Below are 22,574 nucleotides of genomic sequence, written 5' to 3'. Positions count from 1 at the left end.
GTTACCATTAAATCTGACTACAGTTGTCCAATGCAGGATGTTCTCTGTGTAACAACATTGTTTCCATTTTCTTTGTAAATTTCCTCTGCTCAACTGGTGTTTTGTAACCAAGGTGCTATTTTTAACACCATATCTGAGTTTCCTGAGGCAAAGGCTGGTATCTTTAGGAGCCAAAACCATGACTGTAATTATTACAGCTCTCCAGCACCTTCTATACTTGGCTTTGAAAATGAACAAATGAGAATATTCTGATTTCTTTATAATAGGAAGATGGAAGTTCCAAGTTGCTACTTTGAAATGCCTTTAAAATGCCAGAATGTGTCTTCTGAAGTCCATAATGGATTCTTAGTATATTCTTCATTTAAATTATGTTTTTAAAAATTTATTATTTCTATGACAATAACACTGTGTGCAGGTAGCTGAAGTCCCAGCTGTCTTGTGATCAGTGCTGTAGAAATGTGTAGCAGGACCCTTGACTTGGAGATTTTTTTTTTCTCCATGGATAACATTGGCCAGAGCTGGGCAGAGGAGAGGCATATAGAGGGATGATATGGGCAAATTTATACAGACTGTTGGTGGCAGTTTTGACTCATTGCTGGAGCTGCTCAGATGAATCAGACAGAAGGTCTCTTTTCCCATTAGTAACAGCCCAGAAAGACTGTGAGAATCCTGCAGTAGGCAAACGTCACCATGTTGTGTAGTAGCCATGTCTGTTCTCCCACTGTAGATCTTGGCCTCACTGATAAGAATGAGAGACTGATGTGAGCTCTGAAGTATGCAATTAGATATCCATGCATGTTATAATTGGCGTATCTTAAATACCACATAATTGCCAAATTCTCTGCCTGTATCTTGAAAATTTATGGTCTCAGTGACCTTGTCAGTAATGTCAGTGGGGGTGTAGAAATCCTATTGTATTTTCGTATTGCTATTTCCTTCCTCCTAAACGAAACCCCTTATTTTAAATGTGAATGTTTGAATTTTCCTTTTATTAGAGCTGTCACAGGTGATCTGTGAGAAAAGAGGATTTCTATAAGCAGCTTTCTGAAGAATGTAAGAAAAAGAGATAGTGTTTCTGTTTTTTTCTTCATAAATAGATGGTCATTCTAGGCTTCATTTTAGGGGGATGATACAGATTTTTAGGCTGTGTTACTTGTCTGTATGTAATTTGGATCTAGCTAGAGATGTTTCATGAATCGTGCAATTAATGCAGTGAATTACCTGTCCCTGCTTTCATGGTGGAGTCAAATTCCTTTGAAGCTTTTCTTTCTGCATCGAGTCATGACTTGCCAAAGGTTTTGCAAGAAGGTTTGGCATGCTGTAGGTGAAAGAAAAACTGTCAGATAAACTTTTCCAGCACAGCAGGCTCAGTGAGTCTGTACCCATCCATTACAGTATTATCAATGCAATAAAGTTATGGTTAGAGAAAACACCTTTTGGGATTTCTCTGTGCACAGAATAAATAGGTCTTGCAGAAGAGAGCACAGAATAGCTTTTAAAATAACTTTGTTCTATTTCTTTTTTTCTTTTTTTTTTTTCCTCTGAGGTATTTATAATTTTACCAGCTGTATATTGTATGATCACACGATGCCAGCGTTTCCTTCTTCTACTTGTGCTAACAGGAATACTTTAAGTTGCCCAGATGAAGGATGAGGGAGTAGTATGCTGTAATTCTTAAGGTATTTCTGATTAGAAGACATGTTCACTTCACGTGTAGTTATTTGGAGGATGAGAAGAGTCAGGGAGGAGAGAAGTATAGGAAAAGCTAAAGGCTGCAGAAGTATACCTGAATGTTTTATCCCTTTTTAGTTAATATGAAACTACAGTTATTGACTGGAAAGTCTCAAGTTTCTACTAGTGTTTCTGAAACAGGTGGAACTAGTGTTACTGAGTTTCCATGGAGTGGAAAGAAGTGATGCACCATTTCTGATTCTATTCTGAAAGCTTTTTACTTTCTTGTTGCTCTTAAAACCAGTTTCATGTAATAGACTATTACAAATATTTGCTTGTTAAATGAACCAAATCTAGCATTCAAAAATGCAAGACATATGTATTTATTTAGTTTATATAGACCTTTTAAAACATATAGTATCTTTAATGAAGTAAGAAATATTTGGCTTGATTACAGTCAGAATATCATAAGCAAGGTACTGGTCTTGGCACCAAAACTGTACTGCTGTTGGTTTTGAAGATTTATAAACATGTGTTTTTCTTATGCCTCTGGTTTTTCAAGAGGCAGTAGAGTTAGTAGAGTTAGACTTTAGAACATGATGTCGGCCATAAAGGACTATGACATCATTAAACTTAGATGTAATTGAGATATTTCAAGCCTTTGTTTAGCTAATATTTTCACATTGTTGTAAAGCTGTGTAAGTTTAAAATTAATTTCAAACAGTTAGACACAAACCAAGAAAACCAACAGTAAAAAAGCCCCCACAAGTTCCAAAGGGATGTATAAAGCTATACATAATGCCGGGAAGACTAGTGAATTTATGCAGTCAAACTAGCAAGGCCAGAAAAAGCAGTAGCAGAATGATGACAGAAGACTTATGTTTGGATAGATCGTTCCCACTTGCAGCTTTCATTTCTCTAAACGCAGGCATCGTAACAGGAATGCTTTTAGCATAGAAACATTTTAATCTCATTGATTTATTGTTATACTTCATAGAAGTGCAATTCTGGCAACATGCGTGAGTTTTTCAGCACAGCTTATGTCTTTCTTACATGAAAACTTTAAAAGCACCCTGATAGTACTAATTCTACTACTCTATTTTCATTTAAGTACTGAGAAAAAAATTGCATGCAAATGAATATGGAAATATATATACAAATATTTAATATATAAAAATATTCTCTTTATAATAATATCTCTCTATAAATGTATGTATGTGTTTTTAGTGGTTATGCTAAGGATCCATATGTCTCATCTTGAAGGTGGAAAGGGTGTTCACTATTGCCTGATACGGGCTGACATAGAAGAGTTTGTAAATGGTAATACAAGCACTGAAGCAAGAACATTATTAGAGAAAATAGGAGCATGTTTGCACAATATCTCAGTATGGTGGCAACAGGAACAGACCCCTGCAGTCTGGAAATGCAAAGGACAGACGTATTGCCTGAAGTGTGTTAGAATCAGGTTTTCAAACAGTTGTTAGTGCTCTCTGCAGTAAATGAGTAATAGCTTATGGCTAGAGTGAACCCTGCACATTTCCTGACTTATTAGTGGAGATTCTTTTCAGGATGACTGACTTCTGTAGAAGCAGGTAGAATACTGGGTCGTAGGGAGAACAGGGAGCCACACTATTGATTTCTCATTTGAAGAAGTAAGCAAAGGTAAAGCTTTTTACATTGCAACTTGTAGCTCTTGAGGGTAGATTTTAAATCATTCAACTCTGGATTCTTTTTCCATAATTAAGAAATAAGCTGCTGTTGGAGAACTTTAAAATTTGTGAAAGAGTAAAATCCCTTGTTATGAGGAAGCCTGGAGGCTTGAAAACACGTAAAAGAAAATTTCATGTTATAATGCATGAAACATTCTTTGGTTTCTTGCAGTTACATGTCAATAAGTTTTTGTCTGCATGACAATATGTAGGAAGTGCCTTTGATTTTGTAAAATGGCATATAATTTCTCAACATTCCTTTTGATTCTATTGATTAAAGCTTTTCTGCCTTGCCTAGGGACATTAAATAGCAAACCATCTGCTAAAAAATGCATTGGCAACATTCCTGAAAATTAACAATTTTAAAAAAAAGGTTAGTCTAAATATATTTCAGAGAATCTTCCTATTTGTGTTCTGAGATGAAGAAGAAAACAAAATCTTCTGTTATAATCTGGCAAGAGCTTGCAGTACCTGGTCAAATACTGGTATTGTCTTCATACTGTGGAGAAAGAGGCATTGACCATGGCAAAAAAAGCACACAGGTACCAGATGACATAGTGTAAAAGTGTCATTGCAAACACTGTCCCATATGGCCGCGTCTTTACCACCTGTATCAGCTATACAGGAATCGATGGGTAATCAGCCGTTCAGCCACAGTATTCTTTGTATGGCTGCCAGCAGTGAAACATGCTGATCACAGGTCACTAGCTCTGTGGACCCAAGTGTAGGTTACAGAGTAATCCCCATGTTTTGTTAATATAATGAGGTGGAAAATATAAGACTGGTATGATCATGGAGAGTGATTTTTCTTTAGTTATTCTTTGTTATACTCAGCAATGACTTTCTGATTACCCTTTGGTTTTATCTGTGTGAGCAGCTTTTAGGCTGTGAGTGGCTATGCTGAAGTTGAGAACATGCTTAGGTGAAAAAGAGCTCTCAGTATGTTTGCAGTATTGGGACGATATAGGGAAGAAGTTTCTTGGCAGGTTAAGACAAAGAGTTTGTGCATTTAGCCTAGCTTTTGTGGCTAGTTTTGCCAGGTAGGAGTGCCATCTAGCTTCCATTAAAAAGTCGATTAGCTGTCCTAGGGAAAGAAGGTACACTGAGGAAGAAGGATTTCCCAAATACTGTGTGTGGCTTGGCACAGATTCAGTGGAAGATAATTCTGGACATTTGCTTCTCCAGCAATTAAATTATCATCTTCACTGTTCATTTAAGACAAACTTTAAATAATAAAGCCATTTATGCAGGTACTGCATTTGCACCCTGCCTGCTACTAAAAAGATATGAGGTCTTTATGTGAAAGTGAGAACAAGGAAGCCCTGGTAGGGGCTGTTCTATCCTGAGATTTTTCCTTACATTAAAAAAAATAAGATATTGATAGATATTGAATTATTTATTTTTTTTATTACATTCTTTCCACATAACAGAGGGTGCCTGGAATGAGTTCTCAACCAGTGAATGTACTCAAAGTTCTTGCTCTAAGTTCTTTCCTCTGTTGGACTCGCATAAATTGCTGTCATTGCCATGCTGCAGTAAGTCATACACCTGCGGTATTGCAGGGCTTGGAAGTGAGCGGAATGATCTGTCCAGAACCCTATAAAAAGCAATTTTTTCTCTGTCCTATCTGCCACCTCAGACTTCTGCCCTGGGTACCCATAGGCCAGGTTGGGATCAAGAAGGGTGGCTCTTACTTGCCTCACAACTATGGGAGTTATCTTTCTTGTATCACCATGTAAGTGACCGCGTCTGAAGCTTAAAGAAGGGGATGGGAAAGAAGAATCAAAGTATCCACAAGTATAAAAGATAATGTAATTACTGAAGGGGTTATGTAAAACAGTGTGTCAAATTACAGGCAATGGTAAATACTTAGCAGTGCGTTCTCTATCTATTTTTAAGACTTGTGCTTAGCTAGCGCCTAGCTAGCCAGGCTGTTCTTGCATGTCAGTGTGTAGCCGTGTAATTGTCTGGCTGTTTTTACAGTGAGCATGGTGCAGAGAATGAGAGTTCTAGCCACAATGACAAATTGTGACAGTGCAAAGTATGGCAGAAAGAAATGATAAATTAACAATGTAGGCTGTATCAGCTTAGCTTTGCTACATTAAGCTAATAAAAAAACCACATATTTTCCTTTTTTTAAAAAAATAAATATATCTGTTTTACTGTCTATTTAATATTCATGCTACAGATTTATTAAGAGCGACTTTGAATATGGCTTTCTGCTATTTGATGAGAACAGATGTTATTTTCTCCCAACTTCTCGACACCTGGAACTGGCAAAATTCCCCAAGCTCATTCAATTATCATCCAACAAGCAGGGTTTATTCAAGCAATTTACCTACAAGGGCCAATTCAACACAAGGTGGAAAAAAAATACTCTTTTCATGGAATTTAAAACAAACTCAAGAGAAATCTTACTTGTTTCATCAGAATGAGTAGCTGTGTCTTTTAGATTAAAAAAGAAAGGGGGAGGCAATTTTATGAAGTTGTACTCATGCCCTTGTTCAGTACGTGAAGTGTATGGAGCTGAATAATTTTCTCAAAGCTCAAATTTAAACATAATAAACCATAAATTTTTGTTGCTTCTTGGGATAAACAAAAGTTTCCTTTCTGTAGGGTGTTGCTTCTGACTGAACTGCACACCTGTATAAAAACAGTGCTTGAGTCATTTCCTGTTTACACCAGTGAACAGTGAAAGCAGAGACGGGAACTAGCCTTCTTGAGGTAGAATGATGGGATATTCAACAACTCTGGCATAGCTTTAATGCTGTTGGCACAGCCCCTCCTTCCTGCAGTGTCCGGAACCTGCAGCCACCTCAAACAGTACGAGTAACGCTGGGAGTAGAAGGCCCTGGCTGAATGAATGAATGAACTTACACACGTTAATTTCACACCTTTCAGTTAAAAATTCTTAAGGGGAAGTCATATATTCTCCTTAAGTGGACAAATGACAGTAACAATCACAGTATTTAATTTTAGGAAAATTGAGACCTGAGTGTAGTGTTCCGTCCACACAACTTTTCCCAGTACTGTGCAGGCTATCTGTTTTCAAGATACCTCATGTGTAGCAGTGTTGCGTTACAGCTTGCTTTAGCACATCCAAAACCAAATTATAAACTACAATATATATAATATACATATATATATATATGAAATATACAAACAAGGCTGTAGTCAAACCATTAGGATTTGGGTGAAAATTTGTTTAAAAGACAGCAGCAGTACCATATGGCAGGATGCGCTTATGACCTAGTGGAGAGCTTGGTGACATTTTTTTTTTTTTTTCTTCTTAATTTATTTATTTTGCCAGACTCTGTTAATATCTGTCTTTGTTTTCTAGGAGTGTTATTTTCACCTCTATATTAACCCTACTCTTTAAACATTGTGGACCCGTATTGTGATAAGTTAGGAGTTTTCAGCTAGTGGACTTTGGGAACCTGTAAAAGCAGTTAGGAAAAGGTAAGTTCAGCTATGGGATGTCTCTTACAAACATGTAGGAGTTCCCATACTGCCTGTCTGTTTGAAAAAAGATTAAAGAGATCTTTTAAAAAACACTAAGTGGCTGCTGAAAAGGTATGTTAAACTATGTAATCCATCAAATTTCAGTGAACACTTATATGGCAAATAGCATAAGTGGGAATGAAAATTCATTTTTCTCTATCAACTTCATCCACTTTATCAAAAACACAAACCAAAAAAGGACCCAGAAATAACAGTTAACCCTTGCAAGTGGTGGCAGATTTCCTCCGTGGTACTGGAGGCTCCAGTTGAAGAATCTTATGAAAGGGACAAGGATCTTGCTATAGCGTGAACTTCTAATAAATTATCTTTCTGTGAAACTTGTGTTCAGGTTAATTCTGCTTCTTCAACATACTTTCTTTCTTTAGGATTACCTTCAGATTGTGAGTTCTCCTTCCAAGATAGCTAAGTCCCTGTTCAGTTCATAGTTTCTATAGGACAAACAGGCTGTATGTATAGATAAGGTCTTCCTTGGTAGATTCTCTCACAGGCAAAATGTCTGAATACTCTAAAGCTTTTGTAACAGAAATGCCTGCCCCCTCGTACTTAGTCTACTGTTCTTTGCCAGCCAGAGTAACTGCATGCTGCTTAACCAGGAAACTCACTTGTATTCTAAAAAGGGAGAAAAGGACAGGGTGGACATGGGCTTGTTTGGGGCCTTACTCTGTGTGCCACAGTGCAGTTGCCCCTCTCCTGTATGTACCTTCATGGAGGATGGACTCATGCATGTATAAACAAATGGTTGGCTTTACTGCAATACTGTCAAATTATTCTGGTGCATGTGTGTATGGTTCTTTCCAGTTGTGCAAAATAAGCGCATAACTTGCATTATTCATGGATTGAATTAAAAATTTAAGCTCCTATTTCTTGTGTGTTTGAAGGTAATTTCTTGTGTGATTGTCTTTTGTTCTTGTTACAACTCCTTTTCCAGAAGTCTGGAAGCAGCCTCTTTGTCCAACACACTTCCTTTCTGCTTCCCGAAGAATGCCATTCTGTAAATGCCTCAGTCTTGAAGACCTGTGTAAACAACTACTTGCAACAAATACTCTGAGGTCGGAATGCAAAGTTTTCCTAGTTGCTTGGTTTATGCAACTTCTTGAATGAAGTTGTTTGTTTATATATACATTTTAAATTGGTTTTTGATTGTCTTGACATGTTTTAGCACTGCCTTTTACCTGACAGAAAAAGTGCAGTCAAATCAGTAGACAGTATGAGTAAACATCTTCAGATCAGAAATGATGACAAAACTCACAGCTGTCAGAGGAGCAGGCTTTCAGTATAATGTTTTTTAAAAACTTGTAAAACCCATTTCTATGAGTCTCTTAGATACATTTTGAATTTTTTTTCTGTGAGTTACTTTGAAGCCTCGACTGCTTAACATCCTTTAATGCATGTTACCTTTCCAAGAAAAAAATAATATTAATCTCTCGAATTACTTAAGGCATACCTCAGAATTTTTCCACATGCATTACTGGTGTTGCAGTTCAGATGAGAGAAACCCCCGTAGTTAAACCATTTACAGTACTCTTTTTCCCTATCTTACGTACGTGTATGTGTGTGTATACACGTGTGTATAGGTATATTTGTATATAGTCTGTAATATTAAAAAAAAATAAACAGAAGATTTAAAAATTACTGTAAGGATGTCGATGCTTCCTTGGACAACTGTGATGTAGTATACTAGATTCCACTGCTGTCCTAGTAACACAATGATGAACTTTCTGTTTACAGACAGATATTTGGTTTGTTTTGGACTAAATCATTCAGGAGTAAAGTGTCACTCCAACAGGAGAGGAGTGATTTCCCTATCCCAGTAGGTGGGCTTTTTGTCTATGAAGTTGGTGGCTATCAGTAGTCTAGTTAGCACGCAGTTAGCCAGCCTGTGTATTTTTCCTGCTTCAGCAGCTGCCTGAACTGTGACTCAGTAGTGATAAAATTTACATCATTGCGTTTCTCTAGAGCACAAGGGCTGACAGTTGTGCTAAATATTGTTGCTTTCGAGGACAAATTCAGAGCTTGTGTCAGCAGTATGGTATAATTCCATTGTGTCACTGGAGGTGCATCTGCCTATGGCCAGTTCACATTCAATGCTTGCTTATTTGCTGACTTCAGAGATAATCCTTTTATCTCAGATTTGAAAGTTGTAAATGTACTATATTGCCATGCTATGTAGCTATTCCTATTAAGAGAATTGCAGGTGGGAGACCAACTAATAGAAATTTAGAGGAATACACCCAATAACATTTGGTTAATATGTAATTGTTTAAAATCATTGAGTAATATTTGCATTAAAAGGAGGAATTGAATACCTACTGGGTTATGTCATAACCTCTTCATCTTCTACTTCTGAATCTGAATTAATAAGAAAATGTTTCGTTCATCAGTGCACCTTTCTACTAACTTTGGAATCTAGTAGTCAAATTGATGGGAAACAAATTTAAAATCTTGTCAATAATTATATCCATATGAGTTTCCTACAGATAATAGAGGGAGACTCTGTAGGTACTCTCCTTGTGCCAATGGAAAGCTTCCTTTATTACTATCTACCATCAGAGAACACCCACCTGCTCCCAATAATTTCATAAACATTGGAAAAATTTCAAAAGGGCTCAAATAACCCCAGACGTAAGTCCAAAGGAAACCTGGTATTCTTATGCTCAGAGCTCTAATTTATTTAATTGTGTCCTAGGTCCTTTTTAAGCTTCTTGGACAGAATTCCTGTGCAGAAGAGGGACTATTCACTCTCGTAATATGACTGCAGCTTCCTGGTTTGTACTGCAGTATATTTGCTTTTTTATCAGCTAAAGTGAATTCTGATTGCAGATGGTCAAAATACTGGAACACAACAAAATTAGCAGTAGTATTAATAAATGAGACAGAAAGTGTATTTTGCTATCATCATATATTGTGTAGAACATCTTCTGATATGATTGTCCATTTACCTCAGCTTCAGGATTTCCTTTGATGAAGGGAACTTACAGTCTTTTAAAGGTCGTGATAGGAAGTACAGTGGCTGTTAGAGTCCAGCACTTCAGAGGGTGGGGTGGTGAATCATTAAGCTGGTTCTTTCATCATTCTAGTTGTAGTTTCAGGAGCCCACTGCCCCATTTGCAAGTATGAGAATGTAAAAATAAATGAAATCTGGATAGTAAATTGCTAGGCTGCATGCGCATACTTGCAGAGCTTGGGGGCATCAGTCAGTGCAAAGGGGTGTGCTTTTGACAGGTTTTGAGCTTAATTATTGTAAACTTGGAAATGTCAAAATATATATTGTCCCTATAGACAGATTATCTTCAAATTACTTGATTCTCTGTGTGGCCTTGCTGGGTACAGGCTGAGACATATGTATTGTTGCAGAATCTCACTGGTATTTGATGATCATGCTAGATATCTTTAGTGTATGTGTTGGTACGGACACATACAACCTGGAGGGAGGGAGGTTTTCAGAGTGGTAGGTAAGATGTATAAAACGCAAAGAATCATTTTATGCAGAAACTATCGTGAAGCCTTCATGAATATTTATATGTGTGAATATATGTATATATATAATAGCTATGTAAAAATCATACATTTAACAGATGTGAAACTTCAGAAGACCTGGTTTGAAAAAAAAATAATCTTCAGACATGATGTTCAGTGGTTTGCAGAATACTTTATATAGGATTTGTTTTGCTTTAGGAGTGTGTAGACCTATCACTTTAGAAGATAGAACAGCTACTATCACAATTAATTACTTTTCTTTGCGGTCTGCAAAGCCTCACATTGTGGTCTGAGGTAGATAAAAGTTTCAATGTCTGAATTCGTGGAGAGCAATTTCTTTCATCATCTGAAGATTTTTCCTGTTTGCCCAGGATGTATGATACCCTCCTGTAATAAATCAGCATTTTACAGCTGAGGATGGCATTTTGGCATGGTTCAGACCACTACTTCACCATTTAAGTTAGCCAGTTGATTTTTATGTAATCATTTGCCATTCTACAGGAACCTGAACTTGAGAACAGATCTTCAGTAATGTTCTTTGCCACTGGGCAGAAGAATGCAAGAATGTCAATAGGACCTGCTGATGGCCAATCTGCAGTTAAAAAGTTTGATGTACTATTACCTGACATCTAGTTTTTCTAATTATTCTTAAATTAAGGTTGGCTTTTTAGGACATAAGGATATTTTCAGTGTAGTCAACACTGTCGTCACTCTGTATTAAGGTGCAAATGCAGGCCCCTGGACCAGTTTGGAGGGGAATTATTAGCATCAGGATTTGCAGTTCTTCATTTGCAGAAAGCTGTTCCACATTTCAGTTTGGATCCCCACAGCCATTAGAAAAGGACCATTTTTGCTAATAGAGTGATCAGTTACAGGGAAGATGATTGGTGAAAGCTTGCCATGTTAAATAGCCGGGATCTGGATTAATTCTTTCAGTTAATGGTCCTGCCTCGGTTTGGTATTGCTGATGGCTGTTCTGCCAGCAGGTGGGAATGATTTTTTCTTTCATTTTGGCCCAGGTGACATGTTTGGCTTGCTAAGCTGATTAATATCCCTAAACAAAAGCTTCAGTGTTTACTGTTCTAGGAGGAGGCTTGTCAAATCCAATCAATCCTTATACTTATGTGGAAAATTATGTTTGGGTTATATTGCAATCATCCTGTGTATGAATATTTTTATGAAACAAAGCACAGAAACTTGATGCAGTTAGGGGCCCTCTGCAACGTATGGAATTGCTGAAAGAACGTTGGCAGCTGGAAGATACGTGTTGTTACGTTTTTAATAAGTACATTTTTTACTTCCGTAATAGAAATTCTGTCCCTGTTTTTTGTTAGGAATCTTCTTTGTCAGGGGATGTATTTTTCTTGTCTTGCTTAGGGTCAGATTATATGCTAACTGCTTTGGTAAAATGACAATTCACCTTGTGACCATTGTGAATATAGGCATTGGGACTGGGGCACTTCTGTTCTTTTCTGTCACTATGTTGGCTGAAGTTCCTTTTCTTGCTTTGCATTGTGCAGGAAATACTACCTTATACTTTTAAATTAGTAAATAACAAGGGTTTGCAAGAAAGGTGCTGCGTTTCTATTTGAGAGCAGCTTTTATGGTACAGAGGTAGTTTTATTCCATTTTTGAAATTGTGCTCTACACTTCAAGGTAGTTAAGGAGGCACACTTGCAGGGTAGTGTTACCATGTGTGGTTCAGAAAAAAAGTAGTAATCGTGAAGTATGGCATAGCAAGGAAAGCCCTGATAGGTGTTGTCAGTTCTGCTACTTTGTCTTACATGGGCAAAATTTCAGCTAGCAAGCTTTTGTAGTGTTACGAATTGTCTTGACAATGACTGTAACTTCTAAAAAAACCTTACTTCATTTGCTGACTACACTGTGGTTGCTTTGTAAAGCATATGCTTTCTATGATTTCCTGCAATTTAATTTAGTGATATAGCAAAGGATTTATATCTTGTTAGGAGAACTTCCTCAAATGAAGTCTGAAAAATCACTGTAAAGGCCACAAAGCTATTAAGAATTGTAGTCATACCACACATGAACAAGAATTCCTGTTCTTCAGGGTAAGCTGATGCTTGTCACAGTAAATCCCAATTTAATTCATGCCTTAGCAAGAATAGCCTAGCAACTTATTGACAGAAGGCAATTGTGTTTCTTTTCAAAATTCACTTTAAAAAAGTCTTTACGTGTAGATCACAAAAAACCCCAAATCTTTGGCTAGAGGAACAAGAAAGAAAATTCTGGTATATAGCTAGGTATATTTGGTAAGTAACCACTATCTTTAAAGATAAAAGTGTAAGGAACTACAGTTTAAATTGTCTTGAGGTTAGCATTAATTTCACCTAGTAATGACAGATATGAGAGATGTAAATAGAAATTCTTATGTGTGAATAAATAACCTCTGAAATCCATGTTTGCCAAATTTTCAAGGAATGTCTTATCTTAATGTATATTATTGATTGTTTTTTTCAGCACAGAAGCTCTGTTCAATGAATAGTACATCTCTCTCCAGGAATCACTGATTTCTAATGTGTGCTTAAATGGAAAAATTTTCCTTCCTCCCACTGCCTCTGAAATCCCTGAAGCACTGACCCTTATGCCTTCATCTAAGATGTTGTTTTCTCTCAACTTCAGTATAACTTACAGAAGAGCTGGGTTACCATTTACTCTGTTATTATCTTAATTTGATTAAGCTTGTGCTGATGGCCTCAGCTCCTTGAACACTTTCGTTCTAATAGAACGATTCAAGCTATTGATTCTTCAGCTGACTTTATTGTATGCTATAATGTACAAAGTCAGGGGTGTCAGCTCTTTGTTCCATAGATTTACTCCAGAAACACCTCTGTGAAGTTCAGAGTAATTATTTCAAGTCAAATGTGTCTACCCCCAAGTTTTACTAAGTTTTAGGTGCTCCAGGAGTTTAATAATTGCGCTTTACTGAGAAGGGAATTTAATTAATGAAAATGTTTATTCTGTGCATCCTTTTCATCTTCCACACATAGAGTTTCCCGTAATGACTCTCCAGAATATAAGCATCCCAGATTTGCATGTTTGATTTTTCTGATCTGGAAAATGTATGCTGCATTAGATTAACATCCTGTCAGTCACAGTTCCCTACTAAAAGTTACTTATTCCAATTTATTTTCCTTGTATTGGACCTGGAAGTTTTCAAGACAAAATATTTTCTTTTCTGTTTTGCATAGTACTTTACTCTTTCTTTAATTCTTTAAATTCCTCCAGTCCCTACTGCCTTGGTCAGTAAAGTAGTAGTCAGCATAAGGGAAACTAGTATAATCAGCTCCACTATACATTTTAATAGAAATTATTTCCACTCTAACCCTGTTGCTTTTCCAGAGCAATCTGTAGCCTCTTCCTTCACTAATTTTTGGAAAGGTGTGGCTGGAGAAGTCACTGGTGTTTTTATGAATATGGGAAAGCCTGGGTGGTTTATTCTGTATATTCCATATTACTATGAACATGTAGTATTTTCCTTCTTCTTACAAGTTTTCCTTTCTCAGTCATGTAAGAATAAGAAAACTAATGTGTGTACGGAACTAAGTTAAAATTTATTATGACAGTCGAATCGATGAGTTCAGCTTATCCGCCTGTGCCACTTAAGATGGAAAGGGCAAATGTTAGTCATTCACCTTGAGAAAAAGACATTTATTCCCTTGAAAAAACTCCACAGTAAACTTTGAAAAACATTTTTATGTAATAGCCATCTTAAGAGAGAATTCCAGTGCAGCATTTCTACATCTTTATTTACTTGTGCAGCTGAGAGGAAGAAGGAAAGAAAAATACCACACACAAATGTACTTGTATAACAGAATGGAGAAAAACACATACTAGGAGCTTATTTTCTTCCTAGTACATTTACAGAATCAAATCAATAGTTTTACTGTGATATCTTTTAGAATTTTGCTCTAGGTTTTTAAATCAACAACTTTAGACACTCCCCATCCCCCTAGTCCACAAATTTGGCCAAGAGTCTGTCTCGTCCTTTTGTTTTTTTTGTTTTGGTTCCCCCCCCCCCCCCCCCCCTTGATGAAGACCAGGATATTTTTTAAGAAGTCTGTTTAGCCTGGAGTTATCTTTAGAATTTAATTTCTTCTGCCTTGAATGCATGTTAAAGCCATTGTATGTAGCTTGGGAACAGTATATAGTTTTCTGGACGTGGCATGCATTTAACTTTTCTCACTTTTATTGCTTGCGTGTATGAGGTCCTTCATGATTTGCTGTTCTAGGTAAGTGTGGAATTAATATTATCAGTAGGAAAACAGTGTGTTTCTCTCCATTTCTATATTGTATGGTGTAGTCCAGTAAAAGTGAAAAGGAAGACAAGGAAGTCCCAGCGTGGCGAGGGTCTTCAGTTTCTCTGTCATCTTTCTTCCTGAAAGTTTCTGTGGACCGAGACCTACCTTAATGCAAAGTTTTGTTATAATACTCCAGTGACAAATGTACTTGGGTCTTTTGCTACTTCCTTGCACGAGTCTGCTGAATGCTACCCTAAATGGATTAATTTTGTGTGAAAACATAGAAGATAGGAAAGATCATGGAAATGAAAAAAACTCATTTCTTGTTTAAGCTCTTGGAGTTTCTTTTGGTTTTTTTTAATTTTAGGAGGAAATATATACTTGTCCGCTTTAATTTTAATGTGGTTTTGGTTAGCAATTTGGGTGACTTTGCTTCTCGCTAACATTTAACTATCTTGTTTAGCTTGAGTAACTAATTATCTTGCTTGATAACTTTAAAATTACTCATTTTAAATCACTGCTTGATAGGAACTCTTCTGAAGCAGCAGCAGTCTTTATTCTGCAGAATGAAAAGGGGCAGAATCATGCCCAAAGTCGATACTTTTTAAAAGGGCCTCCATAGGTCTAGTGTGGGCTCTGGTTATCTTTCTTCATACTCAGAGATGTCTTTGTTCATAATGGAAAAGAAAGGGGAAAAGGCTATGCTTTGTATTAATTGTTTTGACTTAAACCCTAAATAGCACTCTGTGTTTCACTTCTGTTCCCCTTATTTGAATATTACGGAGAGTGGGAGAAGGATTTCGCTGACTGAAAGTTTGTGTCAAGACTCCCTGTAAACAAATAGGCTCAGCTCAACCCAAGGTAGAAGCATCTAGGTTTCTCCATAAAAGCATCAGCTTCTCTCCACAAACTCTAAAGGGGACTAAAGTTTACTAACCCGCATGTAGATATCTGCTCTAAAAGGAGCTTAAGCTGACAAACCCTCAGGTGCTTACCCACTTTGTAAATGTTTCAGAGGTGAATCCCACTTTAAAGGTTGTCAGTCTAAATCTTTTGAAATCAGTAGAACTAATTATATGAGCGAGGTTGGCCAGTTTTGCGCTGTATCCTCTATCAAGTGAACGAAACTTGCTCTTTCTGCTCTGTATGAGCTAACCAATGTTTTGCAGCGTGTTACATTAGATGTAGCCTTTGTAGGTTGGCTCAACTGACCATATATAAGCTGTATTGTTGAAATAAATACAGTCCCAAGATGTTTATCTCAGTATTTCACTGGTAGTTAACAGTCTTCATTGTATTGAGCCTTTTACTTGGGACGCTATGGATCATTATATATCCTCTTATAGGATGTGTTATGCACAGTTGCAGTAATGCTGCAGAATCTGGACCAAAAAATCATACATAAGACAGGAGGCTAGTAAGCAAACAAAATACTTCTGTGCAGATTAGAGATATTAAATTATATTATATGAGAACTACAGGAAATTATTTTTATTGCCATTTGGTATTCGGAATGACAAGCCATTATGAGTGCTAAAAAGCAATTTACAGTAATGCTTCTGTTCTAGCTTTTCCTTTAGGCTGCTGGTTCCACTGGGTAGTGGGAGTATTAAATTGGGTTCATTATTTTGTGTGGATTTCAGTGCAGCATCACAGAGATGACAGGTTGTGCACATAGCACACATTCTCTCTCACTTTTTTTTGGTCTTTTTTCTTCTCTTTGATTTTGAATCCTAAAGCTGTTTTGGTGGTATTTAGCATGAGATTTATATATAAACAGGTGCATAGATCTTTATGGTGGGTATTATCCTTTGAAACCTAATGAGCTTTCAGTTAAAGTAGCAACAGTTTGACAGCTTCCAACTTCATGCAAGAGGTGAGATGGAAAGGAGCCCAGTGGTGGGTTAGCAGGAGTGTTATGGTAGTCTCAGGGTCAGTTCAGCATATTGTTACAAGCTTACAGTTAGGTTACAGCTTAGTTAAAAAAAATCCCAGTATTATAAAGAACTAGTCATGAACATGAGGGATTTGTTGTGTTTCATTCCTTATTTTGGAAGTTACTAGGAATAGGAAGTCTTTAGTCTGTGAGACGGCAGGGATGGAGGCAGTGTGGGCTTCTGGTTTGTAGCTTAGAGCTGAAGCGCGCTTCTCTTACCAAGGTGATCATTTCTGCTGGTGAGTGGTGGCTATATGAAGTTACCATGTTATCCCTTCTCTGATAGTGTGGGAAAAGTGAAAATGCAAAGCACAAGGGATCAGGACCCTTGACTTCAGTGGGAAGCAGATTCTGGCTGTTGTGGGTAACCTCACTGCAGTTTGGGTGGTTGCCATCCTCTGTTTATGTAACGGAAAAAGGAAGTCGCACAATCTGAAAACAACTTAATTAGACTTGAGTCTCCAGGGCTACTGATCTGGTGCCTTTCACAAACACTAAATGATTTATTCCATTAAAAGATGAAAGCAGGAAAAATAAAAAAAATGGCAGGAAAAAGAAAGCTTTTAAATGCTGCCATTTTGAAGGAGTTTGCAGTGTAAAGATTATGGATTTTTTTTTTTATTTTTAAAGTCTTTATCTTAAGTCCAAAGTGGGACAAAAGGCTTGAAGTATCAGCTGTTACACAGATAACTTGAACCTGTTTTAAGGTTGTTTTAGTATTTTGTGTGTTGTCTCTTACCCACTGGAGATCCAAAAGGGCAGCTGTTACTCAAGCGGATACCATATGCTGGCATTTGAATGTGCATATTGTTTTTAAGGAGGATAAAACCCCACAAAACCAAGATGAACTAGAAGCAGCTGATATGCTGTAATTAACGTATTTTAAAAGTCTTTAAATAGCCTCCAACTCTCTTGAGAGCAAGAGAAAAATAAATTTTAGTCTACACAGTTAAGAGTACATTATGCTTGGTATAAATCACTCTGCCTTTTTAATTTTCAGGTTTTTATATTACAGTCATCTAAGTGGTGGTAAATTGAAGCCTTAACTGGGTCAGGCCTCCTTGTTCTAGGCCTTCAGAAATCATACGATAAGTACCTGCTCCCAGAGAACTTAGGCTTTGCCCTCAGTTTGCAATGCAGTGGTGATAGAATACATGGGCTGGCTGTGCAGCTCTGATACCAAAGGAGAGGGACTCTGCTATGCTGCTGGACTAACCAGACCTACTCCTTGACAGGCTGTGCTATGCTGCTGGACTAACCAGACCTACTCCTTGACAGGCTGCTTTCCTAAGGGGGGTGACACCCCTGCTTCTTGAGATCCAGCCTTGCCCTGTGCTATACCTGCAGACCAGCCTGTTCACAGCTAGCTTGGGCTTCTCTGTGTTAGGTTTTAAATACCCCTTTAAAATCAATGCAATCCAAGAAAGGTGGTTCCAGTAGTTACAATGCTAGCCTGCAATTTATGAAGCCTGAATTTAATTACATTCTGTAGGTGTGTATATATTTTTTTTTAATCTGCAGATAAAACAATCTAATGAGCTGGACTGGGTAAAGACAAGATGAATAAAAATAGGCCTGTGCTTTAGAATAGCATAACATTATGCACAGATGCCAGCTGGTTGTCGCAACTTGTTACCTGCTTTGGCAACATCAGATTACAGTTTTTGATGTGTTTATGACAGGAGAGAGCTGGAAGGTCATGGAAGTCTCACCTCAGTGCTTTTTTATTAAATATTTATCTTTCATATTTTTTTTTTATTTCCCTGAAGATCCATTTTAAAGGTTTTTCTTGTGTCAATTTTATTCAGAATGTTTGTTTAATTCTAGGATGGCTCCACATAAAATGGGAAGATTCAGGGCAGGAAAGAAAAAGAAAGCAAGCACACAGCGAGAAGCAAGATTCTTGCACATTGTACACATTCAGGCTAAATGGACACATAATTTGAGATATTGCGCAAACTGGAGTTGGTTCTATCCACTTAACTGTGGGTGTACACAAACAGTTAAACAGTTGCTGTTTGCTATACAAAAGATACTAATTAGGTGTGCTTAAATTATGGGGGAAAGAAAATAACACCTAAAGGAGTTTTTTCTCATCATAGGATTCATTTAATATTTAATAAGAACATTTAATTTATGGACATCACAGAATGATTTAATTTATATTAATTTTAAAAACGTTTTATATGTCGTCACTGCACAGGTGATTGTCCAGAGTTGCTGCCAAAATTTTAATCTAAAAGTTCTGTGAGCATGCAGCTTTTGATATCTTTCTTTTCTTCAGGACTTCCTCAGTACAGAATGAGTTTAGTTCATAGTGTTCCAAACTCTTAAGAGCATTAGGTACATCAATCATCAATGGAAAAAAAGTAAGTGATGATGTCTGCTGGTGTAAAATTAAGGCCATCCAAGAAATTGGTAACCAGTCCCATAGAAAACAATCAGCCTGTTTTTCAGGGACAGGTGTGACATCATGGCTTCATTTAATTTCAAAAGTTTTGTTGATTAGGTCAGATTATTAAATTCTGTCCCTTCTGTTTTCTGGTTAAGGCTTCCTGCCCCACCAGTCTGATATAGGAGGGGGAGGAAAGTATGTCTGTGGGCTAACTATGCATCTGTACTTTAGGCCACCAGTTTTTTTTGTTGGTGGTGGTTTTTTGTGGTTTGTGGGGTTTTTTTCTTTTTGTTTGTGTGTTAATTGGCTGCCTGTTCTTAGAAGATACAGCAAGATGCCATTTCAGAAATCAGGTTGGTTAGGAATGAACTATTGTTTAAATTCTACTTCTGATAAGGAATGTTTGTTGAATTTCATGGTTTGATGGGGCTGAAGAAACATGGGCCTTTCTGAGCTCTGTGTGGAAGAAAGTGGTGGTAAAAGGTTTTAAAGTGCAGAAACAGGTTACGCTCTTGGCATATGACATTAAGGAAGAGTAGCTACTTTTCACCTATGTACCCATACGTGACAAAACACAATTCTCCCTGAATGTGATGGGGATTCCTGAGAGTGTTGTGATACAAATAAACCAGTTTGTTTTAAGAAATTAATTCTGCACAGTTGGGGCTTTCCTATGAAAATCTTGTGGAATTGCCAAATTTTGGTAGATGTTTCAAGGCAAGGAGCTACTCTCTGGTTATTTTGAGGCTGGCAACTGCAGTTGTCTGGGGCTTTCCAAGAGCTGCTTATCACAAAGTGTTCTGCCTTGTGCCCGCCATAAAAGTTGTTATTGAAATGAAAGATGTTACAAAGATTCATCAGGAGATTTGCTATGCTCTGACTTTATTGAATTTCTCACCTCAGACAGACAGTGACCGATGTACTGACCTTGCCTCATGGGATTTTCTGGAGATTAATGTCTTCTGCAATTTTTCTCCTTCTTTCGTCCTTCATCCTTCCTTTAAGTCCTGCCAGCTAACTGTCAGTGCACAGAGATATTCATAGATGACAAGCCCTTGAGATTTTTATCCCAGCAACACCTGAAAAACAAGTGTAAATTCTGAGTTTCAAATTGATGTAAAATATAATGTAGGCCTCTAAAGATGAAATAAAAAAAAATGTGCTGTGGTTGATGTAGGGTTTCCTTTTGTTCACTTTGCTTTTGACTACTCTATGTTGATACTCACCTCACTGCTATACTCTTAGGTTAGGTAATTGGGCAGTGCTAGTTTGAAGCACCTGTCCATCTGGACTCCTGATGTAATTAAACAAATAACTTGCATTCACCTGCAAAAAGTTATGAATTCGCTAAGAAAATTAGTTTTAGTTTGATGCTACAGTTTTAGCAAACTGAAAAATCAAATCCTTCCCATTTGCAGAATGAGCTTGGGAAGGAAGTGGTTTCTCTAAGGAAATCATCCAAAGCTTCAGAGATGTTAGTATTTTTATGGTATTGATCATTAATAAAGTCAAGGGGGGGAAAAATGTATGACTAGATATTTGGTTTTAAAAGGAACTTCAGGTCATTTGCAAAACATCACCATTATTACAGAATTGGCACTATCCTTCTGGCAGCTAAGAATACACAAAAATAAAACCTGGGTTCTAATCATGCTTGTAATAAAACAAACGTCCTCAGTTAGTGTCTGCCAGTTTTTGGTATTTCTAGAGTGCAAATCAGTTAGAACTCTACATGCTGCAATATCTAGGTGAGTACATAAACCCCCAGGCCCTTAGTTTAGTAACAGCGACAGTTTTCTTTGAAACCTGCATTTCCCTTGTCTTTGTACGCAGTCTTCTCAGAGTCTGGTTTTGCAAGTCTTGCCATTAAAGTCTCACTGTGATCTGCCATGGAAGTTGTACACACAGAGAATGAGAGACTTGTCTTTCAGTTTGTGGTTTTAAAGCAGTCTGAATCCCTTTTTATAAAGTAAAAGAAAATTGCATATTAATATGAAGACCTTTTTATACAGTGGAGATGTACAATGAATCTGACAAATGCTTCCTATTGTATAGAATATATTAATCTTATTTACGAGCATTCTAAACAGAATGATCTTGATTTCATTAAGCAGTCAACAATTAAAAAAAAAATGAATTCCAGATTAAATGTAGGTGATTTGAACTGTAAAACAAAAGAAGAGAGAAATTCAAGGTGGTATAAAGTTTGAAAGTGCTGGCTTCTTCTTACTAGAATATCAGAAATCTTTTAGCAACCTACTTGAGGTTATCATGGCAACTGTTCTGCATGCTAGCCACTGATTACAGAACAGTTCTCTTAAAAGACAGTGTCAACAAGAATTAACTGGAAAATTAATTGTAAACCCAATTAAAATTAGGGACAATATTTTTAGTGATATCTGGCCCATCAGTCAGCATGTCCCTTTAGAAATCTTAATATTATTGTGACATTAGATTTCTTAAACTGTTTGTATGGTCCTACCACAGCATTATGGATGGAAACAAAATTGACAATAACATCTTTTGCTGAATGTGTAATGAAATTACTTTGTCAGAAAAGATAAATTCTACAAATACTTAATATATACATTATGGATTTATATATGAAACATATAAGCATTTACCTATATTTATTATGCTGTATTAATATTTCTGTGTGACAAGATCAGTTTATTACTGTGACCTTAGTCTGGTGCAAAATGATCTCATGGTTACAATACAGTGCTTTAGTAGTGATCTGCTTCAGAGGGACCTTTTGCAACTTAATTTATGGATGTTTGTAAAGGGCGTGGTTTGTCTAGGAATGGAACGTTAAAGAATAAACAGAAAACTTGAAAGAGGACCTGAGTTTGATTAAAACGTGCACTTTTTTTTAGCTCAGAGGGGAAAGCTTTTTACTTGAATACTTTCAGAACTCAGTTTTGTAAAGAAGTGCAAATTGACTTATTGAGGGTGGGACAAAAAAATAGACAAGCTTGCATGGATTGAACTTTGTAAAAAGCATGCTACTGATAAATGTGCGAAAGGTGGTGAGTATCAGAGCATAGGTAGTCCAGAAGAAATATTTTTAATGCAGGTAGAGGTTGTTTGAATATTAAAAAGACATCTGAACTGGGTGTGCTGTATTTAGATATGTTTAGTGGTTCAGTCATAAACCTGCAGGTAAGAGTCTGCAGCTGTTGCGTGTTCCACGGGACCAAATTATCATGTGTAGGTCTTGGGCTTCAGCAAAGTCACCCAAGCTCAGTCTCTGATTGTTTGGAGTGGAGTTCTGGAATGTTTTCTCCTGTGGAAGAGCTGCTTTTCCTTCATGACCTCTAACTCTGTTCATGTTTTGTAGCAAGTACTTGACCTGTTGGATCTTCTGTTGCCTAAGAGGGCTACGCTATTGGGCTGTTGCCTGCACTGGTACAGTATTTCTACTTTGAAATGCAGGGACTTGGTCATTCTGTGATTTTTCTTGTTTGCAAGCTTCGAGTAAAAATGTTTGCATTTTGCTTAACAGCTGTGAAAGTGTGGTGGTATTCTGGAATTGGTCAACATAGTTATTTCAGTATACTCTATTGGTAGACTGGGTTTTGAATGCTGTCTGTCTGTTCATTTGT

General features: G+C 37.1%; 1 protein-coding gene across 6 annotated transcripts in view; it reads left to right on the top strand.

Annotated features, from left to right (window-relative positions):
- GALNT18 (polypeptide N-acetylgalactosaminyltransferase 18) overlaps positions 1-22,574 on the top strand; it is a 329,806-nt gene that overhangs the window by 103,693 nt on the left and 203,539 nt on the right. The window lies entirely within an intron of this gene.

Source organism: Falco peregrinus, chromosome 9 (assembly GCF_023634155.1).
Source record: "Falco peregrinus isolate bFalPer1 chromosome 9, bFalPer1.pri, whole genome shotgun sequence".
Classification (NCBI taxonomy): domain Eukaryota; kingdom Metazoa; phylum Chordata; class Aves; order Falconiformes; family Falconidae; genus Falco; species Falco peregrinus.
The sequence above is the reverse complement of the archived record's forward strand: the minus strand, read 5'-3'. Positions and strand labels throughout refer to the sequence as shown.